We start from the raw sequence: 24,952 nt of genomic DNA on the forward strand, positions 1-24,952 counted from the left end.
GCACACTTTTAAAAATAAGAAGCTCGCTTCCTCTCTTCAAAACCATTTCCTTTGTTAATAGACTTACTGTGACTTCTAATCCTAGTGCACGAACTGGGTTTTCTAAATTTGTCAAATTTCCCAAAATATTCAGGTATTTTTGTGTGAAGACCCCACTTCTTTATATGTGCCACCAGTTTTCATTCATTTCCATTGGGTGCTAAGATGTAATGTATCTTCTTGTTGAATATTCAGGAGCAGAATTTTTTTGTAGAACATATTGCAGTATTAAACTCATCATCACTGGTGCTAAGTTCAAATGAGTAAGCGCATATTGCTGATTTTTGTAAATGGCAGTATGGTAAGGCCAATGTCTTATATACACATGAATTTGTATGTATGATCGTTTTAGATCCACCACCTAGTCAATGCTATTTTTATACATGAGTCTTGAATCCGTCATTTTCTTGTTGATGACATCTGCATACCTTGTAGAGGTTCTTACATACATATTAAGCTCGCGATAATCAAGCACAGGTTTTATCTTTTTTTTATTGTAAATTTTAAATTAAAAAATCCAAAGTTACAATAAAAAAGTAAATTTAAGGTAGTAGACCTTTTATCATTTATTTTTTGTTATTGAACGACTCACAATGTTAGTCAGATGCGTTATACTGATTTTTTCTTTTTTTTATTTTAGGTTTGTTCCCCCACTTCCAACTTACAATCCTTTTTTTGCCATCAAAATAAGCTTTGCTTGTTACAATTCCAATTGCCACAACACAAGGTTTCGATGAAAACTTAATAAAAAAACTATAGAATTTAAATTTTCCAGCCCTAATTTTTTCCATCACACGTCTTTAATAAATCCATACCCATAATCGTGTCGTATTTGTTTGTATTTTCATCCACTCTTAAAACTAACGCACCTACCAAGAACCCGTTTGTTGGTTGGTGTTTTTTACTAACTTCTTCACATCGAATTATTCCGCCCATTTTTGCAATATCTATTACACCAATCACTTTACAATCAGACGGCAGTAACTTCTTGGTGATGATTGATTGCAAACACCCAGATCTAGCTTTTCTTCCATTTATTACCAAGTCGATAGTAGATTATGTATGAGTCGATGTTTGATTTTTTTTTAATTCTTTTTTAAAAAAATCAAGGTTCTTAAGTCCTTTCTTGAAACTCATAAAATTCGCTTATTGTATTTGTAATATATAGTTTAATTTTTTTTTTCAACACGGAGGGATTTTGCTTATTTAAAGTTTCATGAAACATATCTTGTTTTTCTTTTAAATTGAAGCGGGCCTGGGTATTATCCATATATTTAATTTCTTAATTCTAATGAAATATAAAGACTATTTCATATTTCAATAGAATTAAGAAATTATTTTTTATTGTTCTACGAAAATTCTTTAATTATAACTAATATAAACAATAAACCAATTAAATCCATCATTCGTTCTTTAGGGGCCAATCTTTCATTTTTTAGCATCGTTAACAAAAATAATTGAATTAATTAGTCGAGTTATATTTTTATTTAATGTTGTTTAAATAATATTAGCCAGATACTCTGATGTTTTATAAGGTGGTGTCTTGATGTTTTATAAGGTGGTGGAACAACAGGACGCATTGGGTAGTTTTTTTCTGGTTTAGGAGTTTTAACCATTCCATAGATTCTAGGTAGAAGGCAATCTGATGCATATATATTAAAATTAGTAACATGTTCAAACTTACCATTCTTTTTTTTAGTTTAAATAACAGCTTTTAAAATTTACGTAACAACTTTTGAAATTTACACGGTCGATGCTTTTTTCCAGTGAGCAAATCCAGGTTTTGCGTTTCTTGTAAAATCAAGACCTGAATTATTTAAATTTTTTCAAATCGTTTAAACTCATTTTCTTAAAATTTGCAATAGACTAGGTTTATTATATTAAATAATTCTTTTTAATATATTATGGCAAAATTTGTTATAACTTATACACTATTTAAAATGAATTCAACATTCAAGCCCTTATTATATTCGGGTTAGGATTTTATAAAAAACGTGAAACCTGCATTTGCTCACTTGAAAAAAGTTTCAACCAACTTAAACAACAGGTTTTAAAATAAACACAACAGCTTTTAAAATTTACATAACACCTTTTGAAGTTTAGTAGTGAATCTGGGCGTTGAATTGTTCAATAATTACTATTTTTTATTTATTTTTCTAATTTTCCTTTGGTTTCAATTTTCTATAATAAAGCTAAACCTTAACCGTAATAAATATATATATTTATAAAACGCGAACGTTTTCTACGCTTTGTAAAGAAAAGCGTTATTGTTTTGTAAAATTATCTTTAAATTTCAATTCTGAAGAATTTGTGAGATTTTTTGAACTGTTTTGTGGAAGGGTCTCTGCCTATTTTTTTTAATCTTGTCTTTCGAGTTCTAAGGCGGAAGTTTTAATATTATTATGTCCGTATAAGGGATATTTTTTTAATGGGACAAATTGTGGGCTGAGATTAAGTAGTTTCTATATTGAGAATAATGTTTGTTCAAATAAGAATGGCTGGTTTTACTATTCCATTGGGAAGATTTTTTTCGAAAGTGATTATATATTCGATGTATTATGGTACCTCTTAGATTTGTTCCTTATATCATTAATTAACTCATAATCATTTGATTATATTTAATATGAATATAAAGATTTAATTCATAAATTAACTTCTTGAATATATTATTAAAATCGTGAATTGTTATTATCTAAAAAAATAATTATAACTCTCAATAAACCAAACTTTTTTCATATAGTATTTTTCTAACAAACAGACAAAAAGATAGTATTGAAATTGTGAAATAGAATTGAGTTATTGAAGATGATGAGGTAAATTATTCCACCGTTTTATGCATTGTTTTATAATAGATTTATCACCGTATTTTACCGCACAATGATTTAGAATAGGTAATTTAAAAGTAACTAAAAGATCAAAGATAGTAACGTAAACGTTTAGTGGTGACTAATTTAGAGAATGAGGGAGGTAGGCTTATTTATTTATGACTCTAGACAAATAGACAATTTAATAGATGAACAAGGTAATAAAATGTATTTTTGATAGAAAGTAAAGGATGACAGAGAATGTTATTGTTTAAAGTAAATAATTTTTAAAGCCTTGTTTCGTATGTCAGATGATCTTTAAAAATCATGGCTTGCTTTGTCCCCAGACCTGACAAGCATATCTAAGATGTGATCCATAAGTTGCATGGTATATAATAAGTAGAGTTGCGTAATTGACATAGTGATGAAATTTGGCTACCATCCCATTTGATACAACTCTTTACTCTGCTTAATCTTTAACATGAGATGGAAAAGAGTTTGGGTTTGAGTCAATTTTGATTCCAAGATATTTTGAATAAAATGCGGGGAAAAAACGTTTGGCCACATAGTCTAAAGTTTAGGTGCTTATAGTTGATTTGATTCATAGTTTATTTTGATTGATATAGTTGTAAATTAATTTGATTCGATAATGATGAGCTCAGTTTTGTTTGTAAAGAGACTGAATTTTTTTTTCAGTTATTTTAACAAGCGCATCATTTGTGGAGTACTTGGATACAAAATTCATACAGATGTTTGTTGAAACATTAAATTTGTCAAGAAACCTGTAAATTCTGTTCTGCATGGATTTTTCAAATATTTTGGCAATGTTAGATTGAAGGGAAGTTGGTTGATAGTGTGGTGGTCCATTAGACAACCCCTTGAAAACATCTGGAAAATAGCGTTTATATAGTTATTTAGATAGTGTTCAAAACAAGAATCCAACAAAATGCACGGAGTTTAGTGTTGAATGTTTAAAAACAAGTTGATAAGAACATTTTTTTTTTAATTAGAAGTTTGTATAGAAGTATAGAATATTACCCAGTAATAAAAATTAAACAGGTTTAACTTTGTGGTTAAATGTTAATAAAAAAGTTAAATCTTTTTTCTAGTACTGTTAAATTAGGTTTCTATTTTTTATGATTATCCTTTGTTTCATCAGATAATAAATGTGTTAATAAAACCAATTTCATTAGGTGACTTGTTCAAGAAAACTTGAAAAGTAATTACCAACTTTTCCGTTTAATTGATTTTTACTAAACTTAAAACAGATTCTACACCGAATCAAGTTTTATTTTTAGTTCAAACTTTGCAAATAATTTATTTAATTAATATTAAATCAATACTTGTTGGCAACAGAATATTTGTTTGCTTACTTTATTAGCAAATAATACAGTTGATTCTTGAAATACGCACAACATACTTCTTCAAAATTGTGCAACTTGGAACTTATTGGTTTTAGAAGCCAAGAAAAATCAATTGAAATAAAACATTAAAAAAGAAATTATATGGAAGTGTTTACTATATTGTTAAATATTAATCGTTGTTAAGTGAGTCAAGGTCTTGCGTTTCAAGGTCAAGCGAGTCAAAGTCTTGCAGAGATGCAAATGAGGAAAACAATAATTTAATAATCAAATAGTTTTGTTAACACCTCAGAATAATCATTAAAAGGATTAAAGATAAAAAGTTTAGAAATAGTTATGATTTTCAAATTGAAGTTATCGACTCATATTACCATGTGAAACCAATAGAACGTTTGTCAAGTAAGTAAAGTAAGTAAAATAACATGAATTTTTTTCAGTGGTGACTGTTACATCGCCCGATGTTTCGCATCAAGATCAGTTGCCAGTTTATTTTCGGTACAGGAACTCTTCAGGCAAAGTCTTTGGATAAAACTGTACGCAAAATTGATTTAAAAAATTATAGAAGTAATAGAAAAAAGAGTTTTTTCTTTAAAAATATTGCTTTGCATCTGCTTGCATAAATCTTTGCATGCAGTATGGAAAATTAAAGGTAGAAGCAAAAATTATCTAATCTAGACCAAGTTAATACTTTTTTGTAACACAGTTGTGATGCAAATGCAGTAGTTGGGGATTTATTTTTGATTGCTGTGCATTTGTATGTTTTTTTTATATATATACAGCACGAAAAAGTAAGCTCATAAAATTAAAAAGCAATTAAGAAACCTTTCAAAAACTAGATGGATTGCTTGAGCATAGTCAATAAAAGCAGTATAGGCATCTTATGAGGCAATATTGGAAGCACTTGATGAAATGTTTCAAGTTTAAGTTTTGATAACAGTACAAGAACACAAACATTCATACTATCCAAAAAAGTATTACCATTTGAACCTATTTTAGCTTTGAATTTTATAAGGATCATTATGCACAAAAAAATTTTAATACATAAACTTTAATCAGTAGAACTGTAATTGATAAATATAATTCTAATGTAATTGATACAATGGTTCAGCATTATTATTAATTAGTACTATTTGAATTTTTAGATAAATTAGTAGTGAAAATGTAAACATGAATAATCTTGGAGAAAATTCAATACAATTTGCTTGAAAATTAGGCATTAATCTCTATTTCTAGTTTAAGTTTTTAAGAAGAGAATAATACATAAGAGGAAGAAGAGAATAATACATAAGAAGAAGAAGAGAATAATACATAAAAAGAAGAAGAGAATAATACATAAGAAGAAGAAGAGAATAATACAAAAGAAGAAGAAGAGAATAATACATAAGAAGAAATTCTAATTCAATGCATAAGAAGAAATTCTAATTCAAGTTAACAAACAACTTTTGATATAAAATATATTTTATAGAGTAGAATTTAAAAAAAGCTTTACATTAACAAAAAACAATTTTGTCAACCATAGAGCCTATTTTTTAGTTCTTAACGTCTTTGAAATTAAATCGCCATCAAATTGCCCTTAAAATCAAATTGTTATCAACTTATGTTATCATCATTTTTGTTACTTATTTTATTTTTATTAAAACCTCAACCCAGAGATTTGAGGTTCTAATAAAAATAAAATAAGTAACAAAAAATTGAAAAAGTCCAGAGTATTTATAAAAAAGTATTTGCACTATTTTCGTCCCCCCCCCCTCCATTCTTCCCCGGAAATTTTGCTACCAAACTAACTGACTATGACGGAATTCTTTCTGAATTTTGGTTTGACGTCTTAAAAAGAAATAATAAAAAACTTAAAAGTCTTTAAAACATTTTTTACCGCAGGGCGGATCCAGCATTTTTCGGTCTTTGAGATTGCTAACTTCCAGCCATGGAGAAAATTCCAAACAGTTATAGTTTATAGCTATGTCAAATAAGGGTAATTTGCACAAAATTGTGATGATTAGAGACTAGCAAATTAATACTTTGCTTTTTCCCTGCCCCAAAAGTTAGAGCAACAAGTGGATAAATTATTTGTTTTACTTTTCTCAACTAGACTTAAATTCATCGATAAAGTATTATTTTGCAGCGCTCAATATTTATTACCTTATAAAGTTTAAACCCTCCTCAATTTAAGGGGTTTACAACAAAACATCAAAAAAATGCTGAATCCACTCCCTGTTTAACCAAATGTTTACACAATACTACGTTTGGTGCATACATTTTCTGTTATTACAGCTTCAAATTGTTCGATAAATTAGAAATAATCAAAAAAATATATGTAAGGTCAGCATTGTCTTACGACAAAATTAGAAATTATAAGATGTTTTTGATAAAGTTAATATAAATTTACTTGTAAATGAATAATTTTTAAAAAAAGAACAACTGTATTAATTAAAAACTAAATAAAGATAGTTTTAAACTATTTTTTAATTGTCTGAAGAAAGTTATAATAATTGTTGTTGATTATTTTGAAGAATTTAGTTTATGGTTTTATTTGCTAAGCTAAACACTCATGTTTTTTTGGGATGTTTAATAGGGTAGGTTGATTTTAATTCCGCATATTGCGTAATATTGCAGTATTAGAGGCAGTTAAAATATGATTACTCTCAAAATTTGAGAGATTTTGGATGAAGAATTGCTTGCGGATTTAAATTCTAACATTTGCAAAAATTTACGTTTTAAATATGTTCATATTTAATTGTTTTTTGAAATTAATTGCATTGCTAAATGATTTAAGTTTATAATAACTTATAACAATATGCTAAATTTATAACAACTTGTTAACTATTTGAAGATTTAAATAGTGAAACTTTTTATTCTTATATTTACATAAGAATATCAAAATAAACATTATTTTTACAATTTAAAACATTTTGAACATGGATATATATTTTCAAGAACACATTTCTAATTAAAAAACATCATCATAAGAATGCCCTTTTTAAACATATGGTTTACGCATCTTCCTGCTAAGTAGTTTAGTTAAAATGCATCTGTGTCGATTCTCGAATCCATAAACATATTGGGATGCTTCTGACACAAGTTTTACCGCTCGTTCAACACTCTGAGATTGAGATGGAAAGTCGGGGATTTAAGGTTTAACATTATTTTCAATCATATATTAGATTTGCTCAATTGAAAAATTTTGCGTTGTTGAGGGCTCCGTAAATTTTGTAATGCTGATGTCAACCAACTCATGCCAATGATTAGCATTAAAATTAATTTGTGGAATTTTCTTCAAATTTACTTTCTTCAAATTTACTTACTTGTTGTTTACTCTATAAATATAAATCAAAGTCAATTACCACATTTAATGTATCATTTATTTTTCAAAACTTTATTTTAGTTAACTATAAAAAATACCTTTGCCTTAGAGCCAGTAGGATTTGAAAAACAAAGTTTCGTATAATGCTATCATTATCTTTTAGCATTGCATAAAGGATTTTTTCAGGTTTTAGGCACAATGCATTGTTTTTAATGTTTTTTTTAACAATATGTTTAACATCATCAAAGGGGAGATTATTTATTCTCGTAATAGTTGATAAAATAAGGCGCGGGGATTCGTGAACTTTTGAATGTTTTTTATTTCGAACCACGCTTGAGCGTAAACCTGAACAAAAGAACATACTCGTTTTTTTAAAGTACTTCTCCTTGAGGTTACTTTACTTGTTTTAGTTATCTGATTGAGCTTGCTATCAACCCCAAGACAAATTAACGGTTTTATTTTGTTCTGAGTCCACATCTTCACAAACAGTTTTTACTTGGTCCTATCTAATTTGCATTTGTTAATCAAAATATCTTTTATATCAACGTTATTTTTCACGAGATATTTTATATCATGCATTTGCAAGGGCTGCACCTACGTTTGACGAAAATTCTTTTCTGACTAGTTCCATTGCAAACCTTGGAAGTTTAACCAAGTTGTATTTTCCAATAGTACTATTTATTGGTTTCCATTCACTTTCATCCTAAAAAAAGTAAATTAAAAAAATGTTTTTTTTTTCATCTACTACAAATATTTCATGTATTTATAAAATATTTACCTCCGTAATGGTTAAACCAATTGTTTCTTCAATTAAGTTTACGTGTGGCATTAGGAATTCATCTTCATCAACTAGCTTATGAGATATATTTTGTCGTTCTTAATCAATTCTTTGAATCCTTTTGACAGAAAATCTATCAACGGAAGAAAGTTGAATGCACCTTTTGGACTAACTTTTTTTCTCTGATCACGAAGATAAGCTCTGTCTTCAAGAGGTACTTTATTACTTTAAGAGCAAAGGCATAAAATATATTCTTCAATGCAATTTTCTTTATTACATGAAAATTTTCTGTCAGTACAGGTAAACAGATCTAATGAACAGAACACGCAGAAATTTCGAAAAGTTTGTTTAAATTTGCATCAAGATTTCTTTTAGCGCTTGCTTTTCCGTGCTTGCGAATAATTTTCTTAACTAGTACGAGAAGATCTTTAACTTTCCTATTAATAGATTTGTAAGTTATAAGAGGCGAACTTGGGTTTACGTTAACTTAAATTGATTTTATATTATAACTTATTTGCTGAGTCACTAATACGATATCTGCATTTGGATTTATATGGATAAGATAGTAATAGGACTGAATAACCTGTCTAAAAGTGCTTGAATCTGTCATTGATAATTTAACATGGGTCACCAAATATTTTTTTTTTAAATCCGTGTAATTGCAGCCTTAACTTTTCGTGGACTAATTATATATGTAAACTATATAAAAAGTATAACACTTAGAGTCATGGGCAGCAGCGTGACTTTTTAGTGGTGGCCAGGCACCAAAAAAACCTAAAATATCAAAACTTATTAAAAACCTGCATTGTGTTAAAAAATAAAGAAATAAAACCCTTTTGAAAAAATTTGGGTTTTAAAATTTGGCCCTCGTCAGGAATTAAGTATAACCATTAGTTCTTTCGTAAAGTTTTACATTTTAATCTACTTCAGAAGTTGCAAAACAAAACTTATGTAATATAAACAGGTAAAAACATTACTTTAAATATAATAATCATAAGTATTCGTATAAACTAAGAAATATTTTGTTAAATACATTATAAGGGCGAAATTAAAAAAAAAAAATGTTAAAAAACTTACGTAAAAGGGTTGTAAAATCAATTTTTAATCACCGCTTTGCAACGCTTCACACCAACACGATGACACTTCGGCTGTCAACTGACCTCAAGAGGTGGAGTATTGCCACATGCAAAAAATAATATGCTCTCATACAAAATTCTCAAAATATTTAAGTGTCCCTAGGTACATGGCGTCCCTAGGAGAACCAGTCTCCCCTACTTTTAAATACAAACAAAAACTTTTAAATACAAAAAAGATTTGCAAAATTTAAATGCGTGTAATCGATTTAGTGAAAATTTATTGGCTTTTTAAAAACAATTGCGCTTTTTAAGAAATTGTTTATTGGTTACTTTATAAATTCGAAACGAGATATATTAAAACGAGATTACTAGACTTAAAAAAATATTTCATCATTTGAAATTAACAATTTAACAAAACTAGTCCAAATTAAGACTTGAAATGTAAATCCGCAAGCCATTCTTAAACAAGGATACTTGAGATTTGGCAAAACCTGATTTCTAGCCTAGACACCGTAACTGCAACATTACGCAACTCAAAATTCAAAAAAAAATTTAATATTGACCTACCCTATTGTTAAATTTATTTTATAACAAAATAACTATTTTCATTGCGGCTTAGTGAAACCAATAATTTGTTAATGCGTTTTTAGCAAAGAAATAATCGATGCAAATCTTGAAAAATACTTGCAAGTACCAGTTTTGTTGAGATTATTTCCAGAAAAAAAGTTTCTTAATTTATTTATTCCTTAAAAAGAAGTTTCAACTCACTAAAACTATCAAAAAATCTATTGTAAACATGCTATTGTTATTTATGGTGGTGAGTGGTTAATTATGGTGGTGAGTGATTAATTATGGTGGTGAGATTACAAGCGAAAGACATATCGTGGAAAATGATATGAAAGTAACACAAAATTATATACTAGGTGTAGTTAACGCAATTTTAAAGAAATATAGCGTTTGTATGGTATTTTGTTGACTACGACATATTTTCGTTAAATAATCAGGTCTGTGAATTATGAAGAGACGAAAAAAATTAAAATGATAAATTTTGCGGTATCCTAAAATATAAACGTTTATAGCAAAAAAAAACCAGACCGAAGATTCTGTTTTAAAAAGATTCTTTTTTTTAAAAAAAAGAATTTTCTTAAAATCTTATTCGCCTGTTTAAATTTGAATAAGATTTTATATAAATACTTTTTTTAGGTAAAATGAACATCATAGTTTAATAATATAAACTTCTGATCGTGTATTGGCAATTTTTCTTAATTATAAGCTCTTTCTTGGTCTGACTTCTAGTATTTTTTGTGAAAAATGATAGAAATATTGTATTTTGACAACTATATATAGTTATTATACGTTACCTATATATAGTTAATATACGTTTTTGACAACTATATATAGTTAATATACAGAACCGATTAGAGCGAGGATCTATAGTAAATTAAGGCACTTTTTCAAAAGATTTTAACTAAATTCACGTTAATGCCGATGAGCGAAAGTGATCTTAAGACTCCAAAATGGTGTTCTTTATATTCACTATTTAGAGTAGTAAAAAGGTTTTAAAAATTATATAAAAAAAAAAAGTTTCTTTAAATATTAAAAAAACGAAGCAAAAAAGTTATACCATCTAAAGCTCTTGTTTGGACATAATACGCTGATAAAACCATGCTAATTCCAATTAAAAGAATTCGATTAAATTGTAAATCGACTTAACTACACCGCGTATTGAAGCTATCAAAAATAAAGTGATACTGCCAATGAATATTGTTTTATTGTACTGTAAAAATTTTGGTTGCAAAAAATTTTCTACCTAGTAGTACCAATTGAAGTGCGAAATTTTAATTCAGTAAAAAAATTTAAGAGAACATGTTTTTAATGCAAGAACAAATGTAATATATACATATTAAATGCATGTTATGTTTTAGTTAAAATGCTAAAGTACACATTAATAAAGAGAGTCCTCGAAATAGCCCCCTTTTGCTCGTATGCACGCCTCCAGTCTTGGACGCCATTCCTCGATTGATTTACGCACGGTATCCATGGATAAAGCATCCCATTCTCTGAGAAGTGATCGCTTGAGGGCATCAACGGAAGTCTGAGGTTTGCAGTACACCTTCTCCTCCAGTTTAGACCAGATTGCATAATCCAATGGATTAAGATCTGGTGATGCTGACGGCCAGGCATCCGTAGAGATAAAATCGGGCACATTGGCTGTCAACCACCTCTGTGTTGTCTTCGCTTTGTGCGAAGGGGCACTGTCTTGTTAGAATGACCATTGTTCCCCATTGAACAACGAGTCATTTAAAGGTTTTACCACCTGCTCTAAAATGTCCTCCTGATAATTTTTTGCTTTTGTTTTTACTCCCAACTCACAAAAATGCAATGGGGTTTTGCCCATTGCACTAACCCCCGCCCAAACCATAACTTGTTCAGGATGGTGGCGTCTGGTGACATATCCAACATGGTGAGGTAATTCTGCACGACTTTTCGCGTAGACGCGATCATTTTGTCGATTAAATTTGGCCTCTATGGTGAAATATTTTTTGAAAATCTGATACGGTTTTCTCTTCCCGTCTAATTATGCTATAACTGCACACCCTTTTCCTTCCATACTATCCATTATGAAAAAATCTTTAAATAAACACACAAATAAATTAATAAATTCCAGGAATCTATTCAAACAATACAAATAAATGCGGGAACTATATAAAAAACACATGCCTGTTAACATGACAAGTTTAAACAAACTTCGCACTTCAATTGGTACTACAGGGTATTAAGAATGAGACTTAATAAATGAGGCGCTTGAAAGCAGAAAATACATAAATAAAATGAAATATCGAAAGCAAACAAAAAATGGCCATGACTAGCGGGAAATGTGCCCAATGCTTAAGGGTTAGATACCATGTTGTAAGTTTTTTTAGTTATGATACCATTATACCTATTTTTTATTTATGATACCATGATATTTGTCTTCTTAAATTTGATGCATAACTTTTATATGAACTGTGTGTAAGCGATGATTATATTTGAATGTTTTACGATTCATGATAGTATGTAACTTGTACAACAATTTCAATCAGTGGTTGTTAAGTTTAAAGTATGAGTTAGCAAAGAAGATTGATTTTTAAGCTACTGTACCTTTTATAAGTTATAGTTAATATCTTTAATTATAAAAATTAATTGCTTAAACTTCTTATTTTTCCTCTTTAATTGCATTACAAGTGCCGTGTCTCTCATACCGGCTGTCCTGTCTGTCATAACGGCTGTCGTATTTTGCGCTGTTCGATAGGAATAGGAAACAAGTTACTATTTTTAAAATTTTCCGTGTATTTGACTAAAAATCATTTAAACAAGTTACTCACAAATCTTAAAACGAGTAACCCTAAACAGCATTATTGCACAGTGGGCCAGAATTCACTTTTACTGGACAAAGTTCATAACTAATTTAATATTAGGGCTATATTGACTAAAATTAGGATATTGACTAAAATTAGGATAGTAATAATATGACGTCTGCGCTTCTTATAAAGGTGTTTTTTTTTTTAATTCGTTGCTATGGAGACCTAATTTTGGGTGGCAAAAACATAGTTTTTTTTCCAGATATTTTTACAAGTGCTATGTTCACCAAATTTTACATAAGTACCAATATAAGGTCACGCTTTTTAAAAAAGTAAATATATTTTTTATTTAGTTGCTGTGGATACCCAATTTTGCTTCGCAACAGCTAAGTTTTATTAGATGCATATGTTTTATTTGTGATATGTACACTATTAAGCACGTGTTTTATTATAAAATCCTCGCTTTGATCCTCGCTTTGATCCTCGCTTGCAGAAAGCAAAACTCTTTTCAGTTTAATATGATTAACTAGTGTTATTACACGTGCTATAGCACGTTGCTAGATTAACTTAGTTTCCTGTAAAAAAATTATATTCTAGCTTAGTTAATTAGTTTTTCTATTTAGCAGACTTTACAAGCGTCTACAGAATTTTTCAAACTCGTATGGGTATTATTGTATCCCTGCATTCACAATCACTGAAAATCTTTGACAATGTATGCTGCAAGTAGTACAAGCTTCGTAAGTGGTCTATACATTTGAAAATACAAAATAATTATGCACAATTTAATTCAGTCGAAATTACAAAATATAAGAATGGGTTTCTTTTAAGAGTTGCACAACACCATCTTGAAAATTTTCTTTTTTAGGGTGCTTAGGTGATCGTAAAGCAATGATTACTGGATCGGATGAGCACATAAAACGCCGTAAAAGGTCTTCGTTTGTCTTTAAACGCGAACGCTTCCTTGAAAAAAATTCACAGAATTTTTTAAAGTCTTTATTTCGTGCTTCAAAGGCCTCTTCATTCATCATCCCAATTGGCAACACCATCTGATCAACAAACTGCCACCCATGTACCAAAATTTTATGCAAGCTCTGTGGCATGTAGTACCAGGGATAAAGTTGTATAAAAGCTGTGCTGTTTCTAAGCAATAGTCTTTTAATTTATCGGCATCAATCATAAAACCAGATGACAAAGTACGCAGCACAACATATATCATTTTAATTAAATGCACATCAACATTGATAATTGCTGCTGTTTTTTTAGCATATCTAAAGAAACGTCGGGCAGTATTGCCATTATTGATGATCCAGAACCACCAGACCTAGGGATATCAATCACCAGTCCAACTTCATTTCTGAACCTAGATTAAATTAAATTCTTTTTAGCTTTAACTTTTTCTTTCTCTGGATCTGACCTTGATGCCCATTTCTTTACTTCAGCTTTGTAGCCGGCTTTTAACCAACACTCCATGCTACGAACCCGTGCATGAAGTGTTGACAAGCCATACTTCAATCCGGTCGGAGTTAATGGCAAATTGCAAACAATATTAAGTTGGTTCATTTGGCTTGGTATTGAACCATAAACTGAGCAGCACTGACTTGAATTAGTAACTGTAGATGCAGTGGCTACTTTTCCATCTATCATAGTAACATCAACTATGTGAAGAACAGTTAAGTTTTTATACTTAGGCTCAACAGTTGTAGTCAAGTTTTAAATAGCATTTTTAAGAAATTGATTCTCTGCATTCATTACATCATTTGTCTCCTTTACAAACCTAAACCACACAATTCAGCAGTACAGTGTTGATGACGGATGTGGATTTCTCCAAACAGTCTTCTCCACTCGACCAGAGAATCCTGTCAATTCAAGTGGTGCAAGGCAGGTAAGAAACAAACTTACTTCTTGGACAAAGCTTCTGTTTTCCAGCTCATCAGTAACTTGTGTATAAATGTTTTGCCCAGTTGACCCATCAAAACCTACCTTTAAGCGCAGAATTAGCCTATCAAAAACAAACAAATTGATAACATCATGTTGTCCTTCCAACAGCCGCAGCACAGTATGATCTACTAATGCTTGGAATTTGATGCCTGCAGAGTAATATGTTGCTGTCCATGATTCACGACTAGGCAAACACCTCACTTTTGCCTCACGTACATCATTGCATGGTGTATGTAAATTACATTTTTTGCTTCTTTAGATGTATTATTAGAATGATCTAGTTCAGCATCTTTGTAATCAGCCAACTTTATAGCTATCTGAGCATCTTTTCTTCTACCTTCTTTCCACAATTGTGTGCCACAATTCCACAATTGTGTAATGTAGGTCTGCCGAATTGTTTGTTTTTACTTCATTAATGTGGTAATAAAATCATTTTCAAGCCAAGCTGAGTTCTTCCTAATAAACTTTGCATCGGTTCGTTTACTTTGAGCCCATATATATATATATATATATATATATATATATATATATATATATATATATATATATATATATATATATATACATATATATATATATATATATATATATATACATATATATATATGTATATATATATATATATATATATATGTATATATATATATATATATATATATATATATATATACATATATATATATATAAATTTATATATTATTGTTCAGTACTACGCTTAGTATGAGTAAGATTGTGAAAATCACGGTACTATACCGTTACCCATAAGTGCCGGTATTGTACCGTGATTATTTTACGGTTAGACACCGTGAATAAATCTCGGTAAAACGCCGTTATTTTACGGTAGAACACCGTGATGATTCTGTAATGAAACAGCGTGAATTACGGTATAGTACCGTGATTAATTTACAGAAATGCCTCGCTCATTTGTTGTAAAATATTTTTTGTACAACATAAATCAAAATATATTTTTACTATTTTCGAAAATGTTTCGCCTGTTTCATTTTGTCTAATTTTTTCATTTATTTCAATTACATTTTTTTTAATTGTATCTTCAATTATAAATATCTATTAACAAATATGTTTGTTTATATGCTAATGGCAGCAAAAACACGTCATATTTTTAAAAATCTTTTTAGTTTTACATTACTTACATGTTATTAAATAGAAATAGTTATTCAGATAAATTAAATGAATATAAATAAATTCAAATAAAACGAAAATTTAAAATCTCTTACATATCAATATGACTTTATATAAATAGTTATATTCGGTAAGTAGGAGTTTAAGAATGTATTAAATTCAAAAATAAAACAAAAGACATCATTGTAAAACTTTTGAAATTTACAAATAAATATAAATAACTGCATAATAAATTGCTGTTTCAAAGTTATATTAAAAAGTTTAGCAACGTGGTAAATTCAAATATTATTAAATTTTGCAAACTTCTGCAGTATTGACAGCACAATTTTGCTTTTTGCTGAAGTCTTCTTCGCTCGCCTTGCTTTGCTCCCTTTTTCAGGATTGATGCCGAAAAATGCACTAGAACGGTCAATAATATATGTATAAGCAATTGACGTTTAAAAATATTCTCATCAATAAATATCATTAACATCAAATACTATGTAAACCTTCGACAAATTAAACACATTTAATAAAACATAATATAAGCATTATATACCGTTGACAAAATTCTAATATTGATGAAGCTTCTTTTGGATATAGTATATTGAAAATATAAAAACTCGCAAATAAACAACAAAATGACTTGATGAAATTGTTCATTCCATCAACTACAACAATGCAATCAATTACCAGCATGAATCGATTTGCTGTAAATAGCGAATTCCTGAAAAGAAGAATGCAAATTAACCTAATAAAAATCCATTTTAAATATATATAAATAAAAATGATCAAGCTCATACCTTTTTTTTTAAATTATTTTCAAAATCTTAAAACATATTAGAACTTGTAATTCAACATACCATAAACACATAGATGAGGAGAATTTGATCTTGGCACCAATTCTGTTTGATTCATTGTCTCCTAAACATATTTTTCTTACTACTAAATATCTTTTAGTAACTACATTGCATGTTATTATAAAATGAGTAAAGCACAATTAATTGCTTGATAATATGTATTGGATATATTTTAAATTTATGATTACTATCTTTAACATACATTCACAAACATAAAGAGTGCGTCAAGTTTTTCATTAAACAAACTAATCAAAGCCATTACAAGACCAGGAGCCACAGGTAAATCTGACAAAGTTTCATGTTTTGCTTTATCTAAATTTATTATCACCTTCTTTACTTTAAGGTCTGCTATTCCACAACTATGCAAAAATAAATATAACTTTTCATCATATAATGCTTTAATCAAAAGTTCACCAGCATTCACTCCACCCGTCAAAACATCAAAGTGATGTAGCAAACCATCAACCTAAATAGAAAAAACCAATTTAAATACATTTTGGGATTCCATATTTAAAACACCCATTAATGGTGGAACACGGTTTGGCCGCTGCAGATAGTCATAACGGTTTACTAGTTGTAACGTTAAACTGCCATGACCGCTAGCAATCACTGTAGTACCATACTCATCTTTAAATTATTTAAGATATTTGACAGCCATAGAAGATGCAATTACATATAAATGTTTTTTAATGGCTTTGGGCAAACAGCAAGGACATCATTCATAATAATCCTTATAATAGCACACCGATGTGCTGTTAAAGGACTTTCTCCAGCTGCTAATATATCTTGTACCCCTTCAGACATTTTGGCCCAAGGTAAAACAAATGTGAAATACCAATCAGCAGCACTTACATGTTTAATCTTCATTACTAGATAAAATTGACACAATATTTAAAATAGAGCAATTAAATATATAAAGAACACTAACTAAATATTTTTTCAATTACTATGTTTTATAAACAACTTTTTTTAATAATTTACTCGCATTAGTTGAGTTATTTTTTTACTTCAACTGTGGGCACCATTTGTATGCTGGATTGTGTGGCCACAATAAAATCTACAGAGTTTTGAGATTGTTATGCATAAAATTTTATTAATATTATAAATAAAAATATATAAATTTATATGATAATAAAAATCATATTTATTTTGAGTATCATAAATCTTTTTTACCAGAGCTTTCCTTTGCCTAAGATTCAAGGAGTTTGCGTTGTTGGATAGGTTTTAGAAAAACCAAATCATCAACTTTAACCAGGTAGAGATCTGTTTCATTTTCAACACCTATTTCCCATAAATTTTTCCCAACCTGGTTTAAAACACATCCGTCAATATTTGGCAGTGTTCTTAAAATATTACTTTTAATAACCTCCATTATCTAAAAAAATAGATCATATATAACATGTGTATATATCAAGAGTATCATAATAAAAGTCATATTATATTGTAAATTTTACAGAGTTTGATGTGGTTATTAAATTTAAAAGATTACAACTAATTAAATTTAAAAAACATATATATATAGTATTCACAAAATGTAGTATTCAAAAAAAAATTAAATTTAAAATATATATAAAAAATATTAAAAATTATAATTGCTTCCATTTTAAATTATACAAAGCAAAAAAACAAAATATTAAAAAATTTAACAAAATTCTTAGTAAGGCATTATACATATAATTATGCAGCCAAATTCCTAAAAAAGAAAGTTTTCTTAAAACGTTTTTATAATACTCTCTACTATTGTTTTTGATTGGTTCTTATGACTGGTTCTTTAAATAATATTTCTGAAAAAAACTGCACACATTTACTGCATAAATACTATAAATAAAATAGTTTACAAATAAAATCTTTTATTTTGATATTGCCAAATAAAATATATAACTTTTAAAATTTTTTTATGTAAACCTGCAGTTATTCGATGAGCATAACACAGAGTGCTTTAAGGAAATAAAAGAGCGATTGCAGTGCTTGTAAGATGGTAGTGGAAGGTAGTCTATTAAAGAAGCAATCATTATATATCAAATCTCATTATTTTCTCCACAGACCTCATACATACCAAGCTCATGCACAAATTGTGTGTTCTGCTCATTAATAAGAGCATATTCAATTCCATGTGTATCAAAAAAAAGAAACAAAATTCTTGCAAAAATAGGAAGTTCGTGATCTTTTGTAAAGTCAAAAATCAAGAATAAATCTTTTTTGTAATGAGTACCTTTTTTTTTTTACATCTTCGCTTCCAACAAGGCTGCAAGCAGCCACTAATTAAAGTTGGAAGTTACTGAAAGAGAAAAGATGGAGATTGTAGAGCAAGATAACGATTGACGGACGACTTATAAGATTGCAAATTATATGAATCAGGAAAGCAAGATGAAGGAAGCGAATTCCAAAGAACTGATGTTCGAGGAAAAAAACTAGACAAATAAGCATTTTTGGAGCACTTAGGAACAGTCACAGAAAAAGGATGACACTTAATTGAATGACGAGTAACACGAGAATGAATTTTAGTAGATGGAACGAGAGAGCAGTGCCTATTTTAGTATTTGTAGAAAAGAGAAAGAGAAGCAACATTACAATGATGTGATAATGGTTGAAGGTTGGCTGCAAGAGCAGGTCCAACTATATTTACAATGCGTTTTTGCACCTTGTCTATAGAAGAAAGGGCATCATTAGAAGATCCGCCCCAGATATGGCAACAGTATTCCATACAAGGCTGGATTTGAGATTTGTAGAGAATAGAATCCGAAGTAAGAAAGTGACGAGCTTGATAAAGAGATGCAACCTTAGCAGATGCTAATTTTGCAACTGATTTGATGTATGGTTTCACAGAAAGATTGGAAGTAAGAGTTAGTCCTAGAAGATGAAGAGTAGGTGACTCATCGAGTACATCACCATTCATAAATAAAAAAGATCTAAATTATTGCAATAACGATTGGCTGAAAAAAATTGAGTTATTAAGATAGACAATATGGGTAATAAAGATAGACAATATGGGTAGAAAATGTATCCGGCAGTTGTCCACATATAGTTATAATTGCCTCAGAAATGGTAGAACTAAAATTTCTGACATTGAATGAAAATGAATTGACCGCATAAATTTTTGAACGTGGTATGCTTGAATTATTGTATGATTGCAACAACTGGTGTGTCTCTGTTAAGGTTTTACATACATGCTTGTAATTGTTAAAATTTCTGGCACATTTTTTAAAGTAAGAACGCTTTTGTTCAAACCTCAAAGTGAAAACTCGCATTAGAGGCCCGTAATGTAAAATTAGCTGTAGATAGTGGGACAAATAATGATGTTTTGGTAATTGTTTAGAAGAAGAGAATAATTCTCTACGAGAAGACAAATAACCATTTATTGAAACCTGCAGATAAGCAATATGTTGAATGTCAGTTTTAGGTGAACATATAATCTCAGCAATTTCTTTCAGTCTTAAATATAACAACCACACAGGATCTTCAAAATCTAGAATGTAAACTTTTATATAAAGGGGAAACAAACGCAAAAACACACAGTTTTGAACTGCATGATCACTTAACTTTTCAGTACTCGAAGTTTTATTTATCTCACAAGGTTTATCCAAGGCATCTTCTTCAAAATATTTCTGCATGTTAATTCTTCTGTTGATGTTGTTAAATGAAAACCATCGTTTACTAACAAAATATTTAACAAATAGATACATATCTCGTGAAGCAAACCTGTAGACACATGAAATCCACATAAACCATTAAATGGTGAATTAAATTTTATTCCTTCAAAATTAATACCATTATTCTGAGCTAATTGAAGCAGGCTATTATTGTGGCTTAATTCTGTTCGATCTAGTCCACAGAATTGAGGGTTAAAATCAAACTCTGCACGTGTTGCTAAACAGTATCGACAAAAATATGAAACTGTGCTAAAATTTTCACAAAAGCCTCATATAGAATGTGATCCTAAATTTTCCCCTGGTATGCATAGAAGTTTTGTTTTTATAGATAAACTTTCAGAAACAGAAACAGAACCAGATATTTCTGCCAATTCAGAAAATATTGGTGCAAATACTTTGCTGAGGCCAAAGTACTTTAAATCTGCATCTTTACACATAAGTACCAGCTGCAGCTGCTCCGATGCGTATCTCTTGTGCGATGGAATATTAGCTAATGTTAAGTAAACTGCAAGTATTTAAGTTTTTTTCTTCCTGATCCAATTGGGTTGACAATTTCAAAAGAATCTTGATATAGAATAAGATATAAAATTTTATCATCAGACTTTGCAATATCTTGAGTTAGGGATCTGCTCAGTAAGTCTAAATATATACCAAAATTTTCCTCATGTTTTAGCCAAAACCCAGGTTCATTGCTGTGTTTATTGTAAATCATTTTTAACAAGTCCTTTATTGGAACATGATGAACAGTTCTAAATTTTTTATTGGCATCAAAACCTAAAGTAAATTCTATTAAAGATATGTAACTCATGTGTTTATGAAAATAAGCTTTCCTTTTTTTATTAGTACTTAAAGCGTACAAACTGTTTATCTTTATTTGTTCTGACTTAAAAAATTCAGTTAAAATATTTGCACAGATATCGCTGCTTTGATTCGAGATTGCAGAAATCAGACTTTGAACAGAGAATTGAGTATTCGAATTATTAACTACCATAAGTTCATCAAAAATAGATTGAACACAAGAAGCTGGAAATATATTTTTTACTTGCAATTTTAAAAAAAAGAGAGCTTGATCCTTCAAATATTTTTCTGAAGAAATATCATCAATACAATCATGAAACTCTTCATTTTCATAGTGTTCTAAAGATCCGCATAAAATACTTTCTTGTTCAAGGGTGTTAAAATCTTTATTGTTGTTTAAATTAGAAAAATTTACGCTATGTACAACATACAGTGGCATGATAAAACTTGAATCCCATTGCTTGTGTCGTTTTGTTATATGAGATGCAAATGAATTTTGGTTAGTGTAAAAACTTTTGCAATTCATGTAAGGACAATGAACGCGGTCAAGTGAATCAAGATGCAATTTAAGATGTAAGATAAACTGAGATAGTTCAGCACATATTTTTTACATAGTGCAATACCACATTTAAAACTTTGGAAAATGTTATTTATTTCTGTTGTTGGTTTATTTTTGATAATATTTTTATTATGTTCTTTTCTTATATGCAATTTGAAAGTTGAATACGTTTTGAAAATAATTCTGCAATTTTGAATGCAACAAGGAAATTGAATATTAGCTAAATTGCGATGGCTTTGATAATGAGTAATATAACTCAGCAAAGATTTTATTTTTTTGCCACAATGGTTGCATGCTATTAAATCCAATTTAGACATTATCTTTTTTATAAACTATATATATATATATATATATATATATATATATATATATATATATATATATATATATATATAAATTATGTTAGTGTATGTAGTAATTTATTATTGCTCTGTTCTAAAAGAACAGAGCAATAATAAATTAATAAACACTTATCTAATTTTTGATTTCTTCAACACTGTGTTTCACCATCAGTAGGTTCATCAGGAAGAGTGTATGTATATATTTGTGTGTGTATATATATATATATATATATATATATATATATATATATATATATATATATATATATATATATATATATATATATATATATATATATATATATATATATATATATATATATATATATATATATACATAACTATATATACATATAATATAATAATTATTAGGATTTTTTAGGATTAAAAGGATATAACTTATATCTTTTTAAAGATCACAGCTAGGTTATCTAGTTGTGTTTTATATCATACCTTTCCTTATTATAAGGTATGATATAAAACACAACTAGATAACCTAGCTGTGATCTTTAGGCTGAAGTTTTCAGCCTAAAGATACCATGGATTTCAGATATGTCTTAGTAAGATATAGCTGAAGTTAATGATATCTTCAGGTGTTTGATATCAATGCTAAGACTAAATATAAAAAAAACATGGCAACCCAATTTACTTAATTTGTCTAAAAATTTTACGGTAGTATACCGTGAAGTAGTTAAAAGTCGTGTTCGCGGCCGAAATACCATAATAATTACGGTATTGTACCGCAAAATGCGTTCACGGTGAAATACCGTGTTATTCACGGTATAGTACCGTGAATTTCACGGTATAGTACCGTGAATTTCACGGTATAGTACCGTGAATTTCACGGTAAAGTTTTACAGTGTATCTAAGTATAAAAGCAAGAAGTAGCAATAAAAAAAATATTTTGTATTATTAAAGCAAAAGTTGTACAATAAATTAAAACATAATAGGCGTTTCTAAAGTTGCTGCAAATATGTTAATTATTTACCAATTTTAGTCAAACAACTTAAAATCCAGAGTTATAATATAATATTTTAAAAAGTGCAATATTTTATGTAAATGTTATTTATTTCCATCGATTTTTTAAAGAACATTTTTTTCTTTATAATTTTTTTTCTAATTTGCATTTGCGTCTACTTCAACCATATCATTAGTATATTCATTAAAACTTTAAGTGTATATAAACGGTTTTAAATTGTTTTATAATATCTGTATAATGGTTTAAAACTAATATGACATTAAAATTCGGACTTTATTTTTATACTTTTGTTTAGTCACTGGCCCACTGCGTATTGTAGGGTAGAGTAAGACACTATGATACACTTTTGGTTTTTGCTTCAAAACCATTTTTTAACACGTCTTTTTATAAACAAATGGTTCGATTTGTAGATCAAACTTATACATGCAAAACTAAATTCATTAATTACCATTATTTAACAGGTTAAACCTTTGAGACTATATAAAGTGAAATCAGAACCAGCAAACGTTCTACAGCAGAATTTCAGTGAACCTATAAAGGTATTTTGAGTGGACCACTGTAGTTTTGCTCATCGGTTACTTAGTGGATCATTAGTAATAAACAAATGGTCCGATTTGTAGATTAAACTACCCAATGACTAGGCACTATTAAAATTTCGGAAAGTTATCGGCTTTCCATTTAAATTGGCTGCCACTAATGGTCCATTAAGTAATCAATAAGAAAAACTCCATTGAACCGCTTAAAAATGTCTATATATGACCCTGCAAAAATAGCAATTTTAATTTTAATAATACATCTAAAGATCACATTTCAGATAAAATATCATTTTAAATGTCGTTTTTAAGCGTCAATAAATTTATGTATAATATTGTATTGAAATTGGATCCATTCATTAAGTTTAGATCTTTTATTATATATAAAAAATAGTATTCGTTAAGTATAGATCTCCTACTATATATTAAAAATTGACTGTAAATATTTAAAAACATGATTTTCAAGGTTGTTTATGATACAATAGAGTACTACCCTATAGTTTTAGGTCCTACTCTAAATGCTGTACCAAGCTACTCTATACTTGCTTATTGAAAAAATTTGCCTTATTTTAGTATATATAGTATGTATAGTATATATAGTATATAGTACCAACTTTCTTTTTCAATAATTTTTTTTAATTAATTAAAACGCTTAAGGACTGTAGTTTTTTAAAAATGATACTTACCGATAGACACATTGAATAACACACTTTAAAGTTTCTTAACTTTAAAAAAAAAGTTGTTTGTCATTAAAAAAAAAAAAATTGATTCATAATGATATCTGAGGCCCATTGGTATCTATTAATATAGTTTTTTGTCAAAACATAACTCTAGGAGTATATATTATGACTTAAGTGATGCGTCTAACAACCTTTCGCCATTTCTGGCTATTCTTAATTATTTGCGCATCTAATTTCGAAGTTAATGTTAATCAACGTTTTCTCTTAACATATGCAGGCAATGCTTTTATATCACTTTGAGAGTTTTTATGTCTTTAACTTAAAATAGATTTTTTTAGTAACAGAATCCTTTAGTTGTAAATATAGATATAACGGCGGATAAAACTTTACAAATAAAACAATATACATGACCGATTATTAGTAAGTAAACTAACCACTCACGTAAATATTTTTCCCCATTTACTTTATTTTCCAAAATAGAGAGTAAACTGGTATAAGAGTAAACAAAAAAAAATAACGTTTAGCTATTTTCTTTCTCGTTTCTTTTGCAATTATTGAACGCTAATCAAAACTTCTTTTAAAATGCGAGGCACCGTATTCACAAGGGAATGCAAAATTTTACGAAAATAAAAAATTCAGAATTCGAAACTAAATTTTTTTGGAACTCGGTCGAATTCGGAAAATGTTTTAAATTTTTTTATGCCTATAAAAATAATAAAAATAACTTATTAGAGATAATTCATTGTTATTTATTGCATAAAAAAGTACTTTCTTTAAAACTAAAAATTGAACATA

The sequence above is a fragment of the Hydra vulgaris genome, chromosome 11, assembly GCF_038396675.1.
Source record: "Hydra vulgaris chromosome 11, alternate assembly HydraT2T_AEP".
In the NCBI taxonomy this organism is placed as follows: Eukaryota; Metazoa; Cnidaria; class Hydrozoa; order Anthoathecata; family Hydridae; genus Hydra; species Hydra vulgaris.